The sequence below is a fragment of the Dermacentor silvarum genome, chromosome 4 (assembly GCF_013339745.2).
Source record: "Dermacentor silvarum isolate Dsil-2018 chromosome 4, BIME_Dsil_1.4, whole genome shotgun sequence".
Taxonomy (NCBI): domain Eukaryota; kingdom Metazoa; phylum Arthropoda; class Arachnida; order Ixodida; family Ixodidae; genus Dermacentor; species Dermacentor silvarum.
In genome coordinates, this window is record NC_051157.2 from 199,526,008 (window position 1) to 199,542,166 (window position 16,159).

The 16,159-nt window shown below is 46.2% G+C and overlaps 1 pseudogene; it reads right to left on the minus strand.

Moving 5' to 3' along the window:
- Positions 1-16,159, minus strand: part of LOC125945114 (uncharacterized) — a 59,941-nt pseudogene that overhangs the window by 36,571 nt on the left and 7,211 nt on the right.

A 16,159-nucleotide genomic window follows, 5' to 3' on the forward strand; every position in this document is an offset into this window, starting at 1 on the left:
CTCCTTTTTGCGCGGCCGAGTTTATCAGATGGCATGGGCAACCGACCCCAATCAAAGCTGGTTGAACCTCTAAACACGATTGACACGCTGTTTTTCTTGCCGACCGTGACATTTGCGTTGTCCGAAGACAAGGCCAACAAATTCTCAACAGGCAAATTCCATGACCTCATCGCGTCCAAAATTAGATGCCCAATCTTTTCACCAGTCGCCTCGCCTTAAATAGTCCCGAGGCAATAAAGGCGGCTTTGCACTCTACTAGTCTCTTTCACAAATAGGTCGCCACAATGGGATCAAGCTGTGTATCCCTATTGTTAGAGCCATCGACAGCGATTGAAAACACTTGCCGTTTGAGGGCATCCATCAAAGGCGTCTCCGCGTTGGCAGCCATTTCCCCAACAATTGCTGTCGTCTTTGTTCACCCACAGGCGTAGCGTTTTGCTTCTTCACACTTCGGAAACATTTTCCGGAATAGTGACCCAGCGTGATCGCTAACACTCAGCGGAATGTTATGTTCCACTAAGAACGCCATGAACAGACACTCTGCGCGAATAACACCGAAATCGCTGTCAGTGCGTACAAAACTCGCCAAGCTTGACTCGTTGTCGGCGTCTCGCACGTACCCCTGGTGCTTTTTCGAGGCGATGTGCAGCTTAATATCGGACTTTCCTCCACGAGAAATGTCCACGTCACAGGCACACGTGACGTGAACGCACAAGAAAACATTGCATTGTGTCACACAATACAATGTTTTCTACTTGCTACATGACATTCTGCATATCCCACAAACTGTGGTATTCTGGGTACAAGTCAACTATTAACAGCCAATCCAACATTGCAGACCTAGAGGACGGTAGATTAGGTGTCATCACAACATGTAAAAATGACATTTTCTAGTCCACCTAGCCCCATCTGTTTCACAAATTGCTGTTCATCATCAAATGGAACACCTGCTACAACACAATCACTGTGACGATCATTCTAGTGAGCCAGTTTCAAAAAATTCTTCGCTAGCGCGACCCTCACTCCTGGACCTTCGCCAGAGACATTTTCAGCGCTGTGCACTGGCTGCGAATAGTGCTGGTTGAAGTTGTGCAGCTCTTGCTCCCACTGTTGCTCAATGGGGTCTTTCAGAGCTTCACAGATGTTGTGGAGAACACAAGCAGCTCGGATGGCTTGTTGAGCAGTCCTGAGCTAGCACTCCATCCTCTTTGAGGTAAATCTGAAACAAGCTTTCAGTCGTCCGAATGCATTTTCCACTATCCTCTTTGTTTTCGACAACTGGTAATTGAAAACGCCTTCAGGCGTTCCTGCGACAGCGTTTCCGAATGGCTTGTGGAAGTTAGGGGTTAGAGGGAACGCCTTGTCACACATTATTATAGGGCCCACTCTGGCGCCCTCGATTTGTGATGCGGGTGACTTAAAAAAAGCGCTTTCTACCAAGTTGTGAAGCGGCTGTAAACACAGGCATCATGGCACCTGCCTGGACTTCCTACATTGATGTACTTACTGGTGGCCCACCAGTGCCAACAATATAATGCTGTGCCTGCGTAAAAGAGAAACTATAAAAAACAAACCTTCAGATGCAATCTCTAGACACCTTGAATGCAGAAATGTAATTTATCATTTTGCTCAGAAAAGTATTTTCATCACAAGTATTGATGAATGCTCATTAAGACTGTTAAACGGCAAATAGTTCTCTCTGAAACATGTAACATGTGCAAACGTGGACAAAATATATGAAGACAGCTTACCACCCTTTGTAGTTGTAATAGTCGGAGGCGTGCTCTGCTGGTGGCGATACGGCAATGTGGCAGCCGTCCAAGGCGCCGATGGCTTGCAGAAAGCTGCTCACTACGTAAAACTTTCTGATGTGCTCTGGCATTTCTTTGCGACAGACTATGCGAAGCCAGCGAGGCTTTAGCACCTTGATAACCGCCGCAAAGAATGCGCGATAGGTGACGTTTACCATCGAACGCCCGACGCCAAGCAGGTACGCAATGGTAGCAGTGTCTGCTGCTGTCAAGCGAAGCCGTTATTGTCCGATGGCGACTTGTTTGTCCACAGTCACAGCCAGCCACATATTTGTGTCCTGGCGTTCCAATTCACCCCACAGTGAATCCACAAGGTATCGGAATGTGGAAGGTGTTATGCGGGACGACTGTCTGAAGTGTGCCTCGACCAAGTGCTGTAGCGTCTCTTCAAACCACCTCTCGTTGAGGTGAAAAGTTCATCGCTGCCGGTGTATGGGAGATGAGGCAGCCACAATGGCAGCCATTGTGAAAGAGTTTACACACACAGCCGCTCTTCATACTCCCTCGAAATAGCTTCTTGCGCTTCCAACTCGAGATTCTGCTGCCTTTCCTTGTTGTGATGTCTGGTCTCTTGCAAATCAGGGCAGCGATTACACGCAACTGCCGTTCTCGTGCCTCTTCAGCAGACGTAGCAGTAGCGCCCGTCGTGCTTTCTGCCATGTTGTTTGCCTGATCTTTGGCTTGGCTTGACTCGACTCAGTTGCCAGTGTCGATGAGTTAGTGATCGAAAAGCATTGCGTGAAAGGGAGGGTCACTCATTCCAATGGATTTTAGCATATTGCAAAATAATCATTGAACAAAATTAGGTATGATGCTATTTTTGCCTCTTTTTTTACTATTGTTACTGTCACCATTTTCAAATGACATGTGACAGCGTGTGGTGATATTGACATTAAAGCCCAACAAATGTCATTCGTTGGAAATGGCATTAGATCTGTTGTGTGACGGGGGGTATAAGACTGATTTGCTGACATAACTTGGCATGTTGTGTAACTGTTTAGATGCACGGTTTACTTTAATATGTGGCAGATGGCTTAAGTTGAATGCTTAAACATGTCTAGTGAACAAGTTTACCTTGTAGTTAAATTATAGCCTGCGGTAATTGGCAGGTGCCATGATGGCTACATGTTTTTACCATCAACAGCTCCCGAACGGTTGGGTAATGGCTATTGAGAGGCAGCAGTATTAAAAATCCTGCTGCTATATTTGAAAAGTACTTTTCATTGGAACAGTATGCTCAGCTGTGCACACTTTTGAAGGACTGGCGCACACTTTTTAACGCTTCAGTTCTTCAGCTCGTGTGGTGTCCAAGACATTTTGGATGTCATACAGCAGAAGCCACTTTTCAATCCACCGCCCGGATTCAGCATACATCTGCAATATATAATCATACATACAGTTGAATCCCGCTACATCGAAATTGACGGAGAGTGCGAAAAAATTTGTTGTTGCGGTATTATCACATACATAAGTGGCACGTGACTTGCTGACAGAGGAAGCAAGCTTTAATTCGAAAAATCGGTCATCTTGACCTGTTTGCGCCTTCTTGCCAAGGAATGGCACAACGCGACTCTTGCACGCCGCCAGCAGAGCCATAACCTCACAGTCATACCTGGGACCTGATGCAACACCTGATGGTGTCGAATGGGTCTTGACCTGTGATGTAGTCGGTCGTGTGGGCTCACATTGTACTGTTTCTTCTTCATCCAACAAAATAATCTTCCTGGATGCTCTTTAGGATTTGTGGCTCTGGGCCAAGAAGGTTGCGGCATCAGCACCACACTGGCGACGGGAGCCGTTCATACACTCAAGTCATGCCTTTCACACATGTCCAGCATCATGCTGCCTGTTGAGTCTGTGTACCCGTTCATTTCTTCTATGTGTGCGTTCATGTCTCCTACTACAATAATCTCGCACACTCCTTCTAGCTCACATTAGATGAACAGCTATGGGCAGTCCAACGGGCCCGCGAAGCGGCCGATAGGCTAGGCCTTTCGGTCCCAACGTGGGAGCGGCCCGCTTCGGGCTAGGAAGCTAGTGCGACCCAATGGGCCAAAATAAAGTTTTTCCATCCGTCCATCCTCCTCCTAGCTCATTAATGTCACTTGATATGCATTCCAGCATTTTTTTGTTTTCCTCTTTGGCATTGTTCTGTCCACAGGTATACACAGCCAAGGAGTATCTGCTCTCCTGCCACTTTCCCTTTTAGCCATAAATGCTCCGTGCATTCCTGTTTGACCCTTAGCCAATTCATACTTTTATGAATGAATGCCCAATTCTACCCCCTTTTTTGCTGCCCTGTGTTATATTACAATATTCCCACACATAGTCATGATTACAGGATGGTTGCTCTATGTCCCTAAGATGTGTCTCCACAAACCCGTATACCATCAGCTTTTCCTGCCTTGCTTGCTCATCTATCTCCTCCCACTTCAGCCTATTCCTGCCACCTTGCATGTTAATATACCCTATGTCCGAATAACCTTGCCACTGGTGCTTACGTCTATTTCTTCTCCTACAGACTATACGTTTCTTGAATCTTGGGGCCTCTCCGCGTCCGTCTTTGTCTGCACTGGTGGCCTCAGGGCTCTGGGTCCCCCCCAAAAAAGCCGTAGCTTGGCGCCCTATCCTACTACCTACCTTCCTGCCCATGGCACCACTGTAGTGAATGCCATCCTGTACAAAAGGGTGGGAGTCAGACTCGTACACGTCCCGGTTTATGTCCATTACGCCGTACCCAAGTGGTCGACTCTGACCCCTAATGACCCGGTTAGCCTCAACCGCACTCCGTTCCATCCCGCTAGCCTGGCCCTGGACCTCTGGGATTCTGCATATTATCACGTGCACCTTCGCAGTCTTCTCTGAGTTTACGCAACCCAACCTCTGTCTCTTTAGCTTCTGGCTCCTTCTCTTCAGCTTATCATTGGATGGATATTGACTCGATTTTCGTGCTCCATGTTGTCCCATACCACCTTCTGAGCTTTTGCCATTGTGTCAACCATGCACTTCCCCGACTGGGCCTCCACCCTCCCACCCGTCTGCCTTCACTTTTGTAAGGACGCCCTACACAACCCTCGCTACGTTGGAGTCCCCCACTACCAGGACCCTTCGCCCTATACGTTCGCCTCCCGCCTGCAATTGCTGTCCTCCAGTTCGCGCTAGCTGGTCCTCCACCCGCCGTGCGCCACTGACATGCGGCGACGGGCTCCCTGCTGCTCGTCCCATCCCACCACTTGTAGCCTGCTGCGCTACCTGCCACGCTACATCGACGTAGCCTGCCGCGCTACATCGCTGTAGCATTGTGGAGCCCCCGTGTTGCCGCCGGCTCTCGCCTGCAGTTCTAAGGCCCCTAGGTGTCCCTCTGCGCTCTCATAGCATGCCTCTGCCTGAGACTCTGCGCTGTCCCCGCCGTCCGCCTGTGCCATTAGCACCTCCACCCGCTCTTCCAGCAAGGCCTGCTTTTAGAGGGAATAGCTTACCAGCTATTCGCTGTACCAGGTTGGTCTCGGCCCCCTGCCTGTCCAGCAACTCGCCAATCTGAGTTTCGAGCTCAATCCTCCGCTCTCGCTCCACCTTCAGCTCCCCTTTGAGCTCTTCAACACTAGCTGCCCATTCCCTTTCCATCCACTGCACAGCCACCTTGAATCTTCACACAGCCTGCACACGAAGCTAGCCTTCTCAGCATCGGCTAAACTTGCAAAGTCCATCTCGTCCAAATAACACCAACGTTTTCACTCCTTGCACTGCACCAGCTCGCCATCACCCCTGACTTTCCTAGCCTGCCGCGCCATCACCCGCCCGACCACCTAACGAGAAAGCCCGCCAAAATACCTGGATAAAGCCCCACGATAAGCCCTACGGCAATTTCGCTATCCGGCTACCTCCGCTAGCTTCCCTTAACACGGTTTAAAACTACCGCCCTGCACTGCTCTCACCATGCAACACGTGCGTCACAACCCACTTCCAAAACATACAACTTGTGATCTTGCAGCAGCGCTCTTCTGGGTTCGCGGCTATTTAAAATGGACGCCGATTGGAAGCGCTGTGTTGCTGCCAGGCTTCATATGCATGAGGTCCTTGAAACCCTTGAAAACGCTGGAATTTAAAAATAGCATTTTCAAGGCCTTGAAAACCCTTAATTATTTTGAAGTCCTTAAATATACTTGAATTTCGTCAATAGGCTTTCGTTCAGCCGGTTTTTAGTGGATGCCTCTTGAACGCCTGGCAACTACGTACTCGAGCCAACCAAAGCATCCAATCCAATCTGCTTCTGTAGCCAAAACGCAGTAATGTGGTTACACGCCTCTTTGGGTTACAGTGGTGGCAGCGACCGCAGCTAAGCCTACCTTCGTTATGGGAAAGCATGGTGCGCGAATAATCGCTGTTGCGTCTTTCGTAGCTGCAATATGCTGAGAAAGTGCAATTTCCTGCAGTCGTGGTTAAACAGTTCTGCTTATTGGGAGTGAATTTTTCCGGATACTTCAAACTCCCATCGGGCAAAGTGCAAGTCATGCGGGAAAACCTACGATGTATCATCAATGGGTGAGTCGGCCCTCAAAAGTCATTTGAAGAGCGCAAATCACATTGCGAACACAAAAGCAACTATGGTGCATAGTACCATGCGGAGCTACTTGACGGCAACTGTTCATAAGCAACGTATTGAGCCCGCTCCATCAACGTCGTTGGATGTGAGGAGCCTGTGCAAAGCGCACGAGTGTGTGACCGACGTGGAGATACTGTGGACCCTGAAAATGGTAACATCACACTATTCCTACAACTCGTCACCACACACAGGGGAATTGTTCAAGAAAATGTTCCCGGATAGTGAAATTGCGGAAAACGTGCCTACTTTTGCTTCTGTGCAGCAAAAGATGTGCTTCCTTGCTGTAAAGCATGCTGTGGTCTTTTTCTATGATTGTTTCAAGTCCTTGAAAATTCTTTGTGAGGGCCTTGAGAGTCCTTAAAAACCCTTGAATTATTTTCTTCATGGTGGCTACGAACCCTCGTTGCGATCACTCTTTCTATATGTATTGACGAAGAGGAAGATATGCATTCCCCAAAAAGAAAATGCTGACAGAAGGACTGGGTGTACCGCAAAGAGTTGGGCATTCAAAATCAGTTGTATAACCAACTGGTTTTGGGTGACCCATGCGAGTACCGGCAGCTTCTTCGCGTTACCCCAGAGCAGTTTTCACAGCTCCTGGCGTACGTTGGACTGAGGATTTCGCGATTGGAATTTGTGATGCGCCAGCCACTTTCACCGACTACGAGGCTACAGATGACCCTGCGGTATCTTGCCTCCAGTTGCTTGTATTGATCCTTAAACAGAATCCACGCTAGCAGTCAGAACATCTGCACGCATACAGGCTTTAAGCAGCTTATAAGTTTTTGCTCTTAGTTGTATGTTGCTAAAAACGTACTTGTACACTGATATGGGCAAAACTCTTGCCTGTGTGCTTCTTCTGGCTAGGGCAGCAGCTAAGATCTTTCGCATGTATTTTCTCACACATCAGATCTGTATCAGCTGCATGCAGTTCTTGTAACACAAAGGACAAGCCTTTTTCCTTCATATGCCTAGATAGACTACACCGACAACTGATAGGTGGATTGAAGTAATGAGAAGTAGGGCACTTTATTTAGAGGAGCGTGTAAAGAGCTTTTGTAGGTCTCGCGTACATAATTTTATACATGCCTTTTTGTTTTCCAGGAGAAAGGCACTACTCACTGAGCCGGTAATTTCGGGTGGGCCATTTTACTGTAAATGACATCATACCGAAAACATGCACTGCATTATATGAAGAGCTGAAGAGGGATTATCTGAAGAGTCCAAAAACAAATGAAAATTGGGAAGAAATCATCAGTGGATTTAGAGAAAGGTGGCAATTTCCTAATTGTATAGTGCCATAGACGGCAAGCATGTGACGATTCAAAAGCCTCCACTCTCAGGGTCGATATGTTATAATTACAAGAAGACCTACACCATCGTCCTCTGCTGTAGTCGATTCTGCATACCGGTTCATCTACCTTGACGTAGGAGCACCCGGATCCGATGGAGATGCTGGAGTCTGGGAAACAACGGCATTGCAACGTGCCTTGAAAACTAACAGGGCAAAATTGGGCCCTAAGTAGTAAAGGTGGCTACTGCACCAGATTTACTACTGCCGCCTGTGTTCATCGGGGATGACGCTTTCCCTATTGGAAAGAACCTTATGAGGCTGAATGGAGGCAGCAATCTCTCCGATGACCAAAGAATTTTCAATTACAGGCGAGATGTCAAAGATATGTTTTCCCTTCACATATTCAGACAGTCACTTGCGACTGGTCACCTTCCCACAGACTGGAAGATGGCAAAAGTTATACCTGTATTCAAAAATGGCGACAGAAACTCCTGTGAAAATTATCGTTAATTTGTCAAACAGTGTTAACAGGGCAATGTCTCGGCGAGTGCTCAGGGATTGTAATGAATTAAGTTTTATTTGAGTTACACTGGACTGGTAGCACTTGAATTATAACTTACAAATTGATTGCTTTTTTTCTTGATTTTTCAAAGGCTTTTGACCGTGTCGCACATTGTCGCCTAATATCAAAACTCTCCGCATAATTTATCACCCAATTAAAAGTTCAGACGATCATCTCATTCTTCAGCAGGACCTTGAACAAATTATTAGCTGGTGCAACAAATGGATAATGACTTTAAATACTTCACAGTGCAAAGTGATGTCATTTACCCGGAAGCCGATAACTTCATTGTGACATGCATTTCCTGCAAATTGCTCGAACATATTATCGCTTCACAGATTTACAGACACCTTGAGACTAACAAATTCTTTTTTCATAATCAGCATGGTTTTAGGAAGGGCCTCTCATGCGAGTCACAATTACTTGAATTTACAACAGATCTACACACTAACTTGAATTATAACTTACAAATTGATTGCTTTTTTCTTGATTTTTCGAAGGCTTTTGACCGCGTCGCACTTTGTCGCCTAATATCAAAACTCCCCGCACTCAGATTGGACTGTCTTACCTTGTCATGGCTCCGTAACTTTCTGTCAAATCGTCAGTAGTTTACTATTGCAAATAACTACTCTTCCTCCATAAGAGACGTTACTTCTGGTGTTCCACAGGGTAGCGTCCTCGGTCCCTTGCTTTTCCTCATCTTTATTAATGACCTACCACACAATGTGTCGTCCACTATAAGAATATTCGCCGACGACTGCATAATTTATCACCCAATTAAAAGTTCAGACGATCATCTCATTCTTCAGCCGGACCTTGAACAAATTATTAGCTGGTGCAACAAATGGATAATGACTTTAAATACTTGAAAGTGCAAAGTGATGTCGTTTACCCGGAAGTCGACTTCATCATATCCATACCATATTAATAATTACCCTATTGCAACGGCTAATCAATATAAGTATCTAGGAGTGCTATTCACATCAAATCTCTCTTGGTCAGAACACATCACGCCCATTTCAGCTAACGCCTCCCGATCGTTGGGATACCTACGGCGCAACTTTCTTAAACGATTACAGCTACCAGTCCAGTGTAACTCAAATAGAACTTAAACTTTCATTACAATCCCTGAGCACTCGCCGAGACATTGCCCTGTTAACACTGTTTTACAAGTTCATTCATTCCACTCGAGCACCGGCATGCTTGAAACGACCGTACTCCACGTCACACAGGCTTCATAATCATTTCAGCTATGCCCGCATTTATGGTTCTACTCAAGCATTCCAATACTCTGCCCTTCCTCGTGCCGTCAGGTTTTGGAATTCTCTCCCGGATACCATCGCATGCCTGTCCAACCATGATTCATTCCATGACGCCTTGACAGATTATATGTCTAATAAAATGTGAAATTTTATGATTGTCGCACCACGCATTCCTGTATTTACACTACGTTCATGCACCTTATTCTAGCGATGGCGCCGTTATGTCGCTTTGTTTACTGCTATATCACTATGCCGCGTTGTACTCCGGTTGAGGGTCCGGTTGTGTTATGTCAATTGCTACAATTTTATCTATGTCAAATATTCTATGTATTTCTGTGTGTTTTCTGTGTACTGCCCCCCTTACTCAATGCCTTAATTGAGGCCTGTAAGGTATCTTTAAATAAAATATATGTTGTCATTATTGTTTGGTACACTATAATCTTGTGCCATAGATTATATCACAACCTAGTGTCTCATAATTCGCCAGCTTTATAGTACAACATGATATTGTGAAACCTTTTCATTATTTACAATCTCAAAACTCTCCAAAGTATATAGCTTACTGCTGGCAGTATTGCGTATTCCAAACAGGTGTGATGAAAATGTGTGCAGTACTTTTTTTTCGTTAAACATGTAGTGAAGTCATGTTAACATGCCTTTGGCAAGGTCACTGTCACTTCTTTTTGATGCTGCTAATGATATTATTTCTTGCATATGTGTGAAATGGTTCATCTTTAGCACATCTCAGACAATGTGTGTGAATGCTGCACTCTTGTGCGTGTGCCTAGCATGACTCTTTTTAATTATTTGGTTATATTTCACTGTGCAGGCTGTCCAGAGCTCAGAGAGTGTCTGAGAATGCGTTTCGAATACTGGCGAACCGTTTCCACTTCCTACACACCGTCATTGAATCAAGGTCCGAGAGGGTGGCACCTGTAGTCTTTGCAGCATGTGCCCTGCATAATTTTCTGAAAACAACATGCAAGTTACTCTTGAACAGCTAGTAGAGCAGTCTGGCGACAACACATTTTTCGACATGCTCAAGGCTCCACGTGAAAGCCCCAGTGCATTTGGGGCTGCAGTGCATGAAAAGATGTGAACATATTTTAAGGACAGAGGTGCTGTGCCATGGCACCAAGACTCCGCCTATCTGAACAGCCACATAACGGACAGAGTGGTGTGAAAAAAATAAAATATTCACACAGCTGTCTTTTTCCGTTATTCACTCATTTCTAGGTAGCATTCAAGTATCCCTAGAATTTCTTTTTGGCACTTGATCTGCATCGAAGGGTCAGTTTTCTCATCAGGCTGCAAGCATAATTTGCAAAATGCAACACTGGGTCATCAGGCACAATTGGCCTCTGTACAGCCTGAGCCAATATCTTCAGTACAGTTTGCATCTCTGCAACAGCTGTTCGGCATGGCCGAAATTGTTTTGCAGGTGGTGGGCGAGACAGCCCGCCACTGTACTCCGGCGCAAGGTCATCGGTGCTGCTTTGCTTACCAAGCAACAACGCTTCATCAGCCTTCGGTGTGCTTGACCTGGAGTCTTCAGGCTGTAATATAAGCGGAGTGTAAAGGTTACCTGCTGAATAGAAAAGCAAAACATATAACCCCTAATTCGGTAGAAAATATAACCCCTAATTCGGTAGAAAAACAAGAGGTGCTGCTAGGTGTTTAGTTTTGAGTTATGCATTATTGCTTGTATTTCAAGTGTTCATGCTGTACTTTTTTTGTGCATGGCTTTGTGTCGTCCCCTCCCTCACTGCAACACATTGTGCAAGTAAATAGATAAGTAAACCTACCGTGTCCTCGTCTCCCACATACGCTTCCGTGGTGTGACAGTGCGTCGGGCGCTGCACGGCGTCCAAGAACTTCATGCAGCAAAAGAATTTCCATTTGGTGTTGTACCCATCTTCCTGGGCTTGTTCGTTTTTCCTGTGCTTCGCTTTCTTTTTGTCTTTGCGGTACATCCTCTGCTTGTTGACGAGTTGTTTTGAGCATTTCTGTAACCAAATTAAATTATAGCACATGCCACGTGGATTTTCTCAGATTGTTTTCAAAACTCTAAGTCAGCTTTCTTGCATAGCAAAAAGCCCTTTAATATGGTGGCCCGCAGTAGGGGCAGAAGCTTGGTGCAGCGCAGCAAACTTCAATTTCAAGCCTCAAGTCGTCCACACACTCGGCCATTAGCATTCCTTCGCCGTTTCGACGTGGGGAGTGGGAATGGTGCCTGTGAAGCAGGGGCTTGACAGAGCCATTCTTAATCCCATAATTGCGACAGCAATACGACGTGGAGGCGTGCAGGAAATGAGCGCGGTATTATTCTGACAATATAAATCTCCTGCGCAGTGCCCAATTTCTGCCCCCAAACTTGTGTAGCTGCCACGGTGAAGGAGTTTTCGTTGTGTTGAGAAGCTGACTTGCCGAGTTTTGCAAAGGGTCCATAGCATGCTTAAGTCAGTTTTTTCAGATTTACCAGCGCTAATATAACAGACAGAACACAAGCACATATGACAAAATGGGCGCTGTGTTTTCATTTCATTCGTTGTGCTAGCGCAGACAACATTTTCGAGAACTATGCAGTAGCAGCTACGTGTTTTGTTAAGTAAAGATCCTTCGCGTGAACGATGCAACACCGGTCGTGCTTTTAGCTTTCCAAAAGCGCTAATCTTAAATGACACGACCTTAAGCACATGTTTCATTTCTGGAATAAAGTGCACACTAAGCATGTTATAAATAGACTAAATACATGCAAATTTCTCTAAACAAATTGTTTATGTACCCACGTTGTATGGTCGATGCTCGTATGCCTCTGCGACATTTCCTTGCAAATATTTTGTCACAATAATTCCTTTTGGGGGCACCAGTGGTAATCGTCTCGGCTGCTGTCCCACAACATCGGGAACTGTTGCACTAAGACGAAGAAGTAAAACGTTGCGTTGTCCGACCACGTTGACATGGTGAAAGGGAACACAAGACCCCTTCTGCTGTGTCGTTTCGCCCACAGAACGATGGCGGTGGTGATTCGACTGCCGAAAAAGACCAGTGCGGTGTAGTTGCCAGACTTTGTGTCTGTGAAGCACTAAAACGTCCGTGGGCCGCCACGAGAAAAAAATGACCAGGCATTTCTCATGCGGGCCGGGCCACGGCTCATGCGCTGACCTCGTAGACCAGAAGCTAGACCCCACGTGACGCCTGGTCCGCAGACCAAAACAGGGCCATGGTCCGTCATCTGGATGCACCTTAAGGATCCCCCTTCTGAGGCAGACCAGCACGCAAGATAGTCCCCAGAACGCCTTGTCAGCACTTGAAAAAGGAACAAAACAGGAACAGCGGCAGAACCGCACAAGGGCCCGTTCCCTCCGACCCATGACGCCATGCTCCTGGCCCGACTGCCATATAATGTAATGGAGGATGCTCCCGAGTAAGCAGCGGTGATTTCAACGTCATCGCTTTCGTCACGCCAGCCTTAGCAATGGAAATTTCAGGCCAGGTGGCGTGACGTCATGGATCGGAGTGAACGGGCCTTGTGCTATCTAGGTGGCTTTGGCTGAACCCATACTTAGGCCTAACGTGCGGGGCCCTGTTGCCACGTCACCGACAGTAACCATGACACTGGTATCGAAGACAGATGGGTTGACTGGCCAATACCAAGGCGTCAGCATTTACGGACTCGGCTAGAGCACCGATTGCAATGAGGATCCGACACACTTCGGACTTGGAAGCTACGTGTGGCAACGACAGGCATGTTTGCGGCGGTGACAGATGAATTTAGCTCTTGAGCATGGGTTTCAGTTTCTATAGCATTGGGAATGATAATGTCCTGTCTACTTGTAATTATCATTGTCTCACACGGCACACTAGCAGCAACTTCAGGTGCTGCTGAAGTGGAAGCGGCAGTCGCATTTGCCTCTTCAGCACTGAAACGTGCAAGATTGCTCAGGAGATTTGGTTGTCACAACAGCAGGGGGATAGTTCCCTTGCCACTCATAACTGCCGTTTCGCATGATGTGTAAACATATTCAGCTGATGACAAAGTGCAGGCTGCAGTGCTGCTCTTTCCTCGTCGTTCTATGTCTTCTGGCTTTAAACATGGGTCATCTATATCACCATCGGCTATCACTTGCGTCTTCGAAATTAATATATCCTCATCAAGGGACCAATGTCTCAAAAGTGCCTCCAGAATTCCCAGCCTTTCTTGAAACTTTGGCATTGAGACTTCAGAAACAATGGAAGCAATCTTTTCAGCAATTGCTGCAGCTTTTTTGTTCATTTGATGGCTGGAGAGAATTGGCTGTTTCTCTACTTTGTCAATTTGCATAGGTTCCGGCATCTGGTGTTCATCTGGCAGGAGCACTCTCCTGCTGCGAACGTAGTGTTCCGCTAGCCAGCGCTTCGTGCATAAACTGGGCTCAAACTTGGCCAAACCGAGCTCGCATCGCATGGCAAGCAGGTAACGGCAGGGGAGGTGCATGGCTGTCCTGAAGCTGCAGTTACTCATTTTCTGACGTATTGTAGGAGTGACCTTTAGGTTCTTTAGAAAGCCGGAGATGGCGCTCCACATGCTTGAATGCATCAGACATTAGCAGCTCACAGTACAGTTGCCAATCTTTGTCACCATTTGTGAGAACTTGCTTCTTCTGAATGAGTGAAACTGCTTTGTGGGCCCATTCTTGCCTTGCAGCTCGAACATAGCGAAAAAAAAATTTTGACGAAGTTTTCTAGTGAGCTGAACCTCTCAACAATGCTCTTCAATTTTGCGCCAGATTGTTTGTTGCATTAAAGAAATTTTCATTTATCCACTTCATACCCATTATCCATTGCTCATGGATGCAGTGCCAGTTGCTGTCAAAATATTCTACAACTGCCTCTGGGGATGACAGCTTGAGGGCCTGGTAAAGCTTTGAATATTCATCTTCATTTTGGGCATAAACCATTCTTTGTAATATTTCAAGGGTGGTTTCTTGTTGTGCATTGGTTATATCCATCTTCTGCAGTGAAAGTTCCCTTCGGAAAGTCCGCAGTGCATAAAATATCTGCAAAGATGACTGGGCAGTTATTTGACGTGACGGTCCTTCACCTCTTTATTGGCCATAGTCACTCTGATTGAGCTCCATCTACTGTTCAGACTCTTAAACACATCGAAAAACCATTTGCAACTGCCTCCATCTTCCGTTGCAAAAAGGCCCACTGCCACAATCTCACTATCCCCATTACCATCCTCCACAATTGCGAGGAAGCATGCCATTATCATTTCCAAGAGTTTATAAGTTTCATCGATGAATATCATTTCTGGATAATCATTGAAGCATTTCTTCATACCTTCATCCTAGAAGAGCACTGCTCTAAGCTCATTGTTGTCATCTGCCAGCACGCAAACTGTGCAGTTGTATGTATCTTGGGGCAACTTCAGTATTACCTATAGGTCATTCCGGGGCATTCTTTTCTATCTTCTGCTGCGAGATTTGACAGATCTCTCAACGTTATGACTGCTTGTTTCTTGCTCCAGGTGATCTTTCACCAACCTTTTCTTTGTCCGAAGGCGGAGCATAGACTGCTTTTTCGCGAAGCAAAAGTGGCAGTCTGCACTGCTGAGGTCGATGCCTATAAAGGGGCTTTGACACACTGTGATTGGTGTGCTGTAGACACCAGGTGTGCTCCATCTTTGGTTGCAACAAGGTAGATGTGGAAACATAGTCTTGCCCGAAGGTCCTGAAAATAAATTCCACAGGATGCACAAAAAAAAAAACTGACTAGAATATATAAGTACTGGCTGAACTTTACAGGTAACACAGAAGCCAGAATATAGATTTGAAAAAAAAACTATATAACATAACTGCTGCCACATAACAAATAGGGCTGTACTATATGTACACTAGCTGACTTAAACACAGGTGTGACAGGTATAAGAGAGGGGGACCAAAAACATAGTCAGGCAGCCTGGAAAAAAATCACTTGTTAACAGGCCAATTTGTTAGTTGCCACCTGGTTGCCCAAAAATAGGTCCACCTATTGAAACATAGGCCAGCCTTTCTGAAGCACTTTATTCCTGTTTAGGAACTTCTATACCACAATCAGTTGTGACTAGTTAGAAGAGATGCAACAATATCCTTGGGCAATAAATAAGTTAAAAATAAATCCTCCCGGCACTTGCTTTGACCACAGCTCTGGTTGCTGCAGCTTTAGCACAGTCTGTCTTATTTGTAGCGCGTATGTAACATTTACAACTAAAAGGCACAGGCAGAAGAGCAAAAGGTCAAAAACACGACAAGAACACAATGGGCGACACACTTGTGCTTGAGCGTGTCCCATCCTATGTCATCTTGTTGGTGCCCTATTACTCGTTCTACGCGAGCTGCAACAGGAAGGTCGAAAAGGCAACAAAGTTGCACGACATCACAGCCTTCATGTTCAGCATAGCATGAGAGTATGCATTGATGTGACATCTGGAACCTGAAGGCTCTAGCTGGTTTATTTCTTCAACACGGTGAAGGCCATGGCTGATCTCCCCTATTCAAGTCTTTCATGCGCATTTCCATGCCACATGCATTCCCGCAGAGTTCACCACCACTGCACATCGCCGAGCTTCTGCAACAAGTGCTTCTGGACCGCCTTCATTATTTT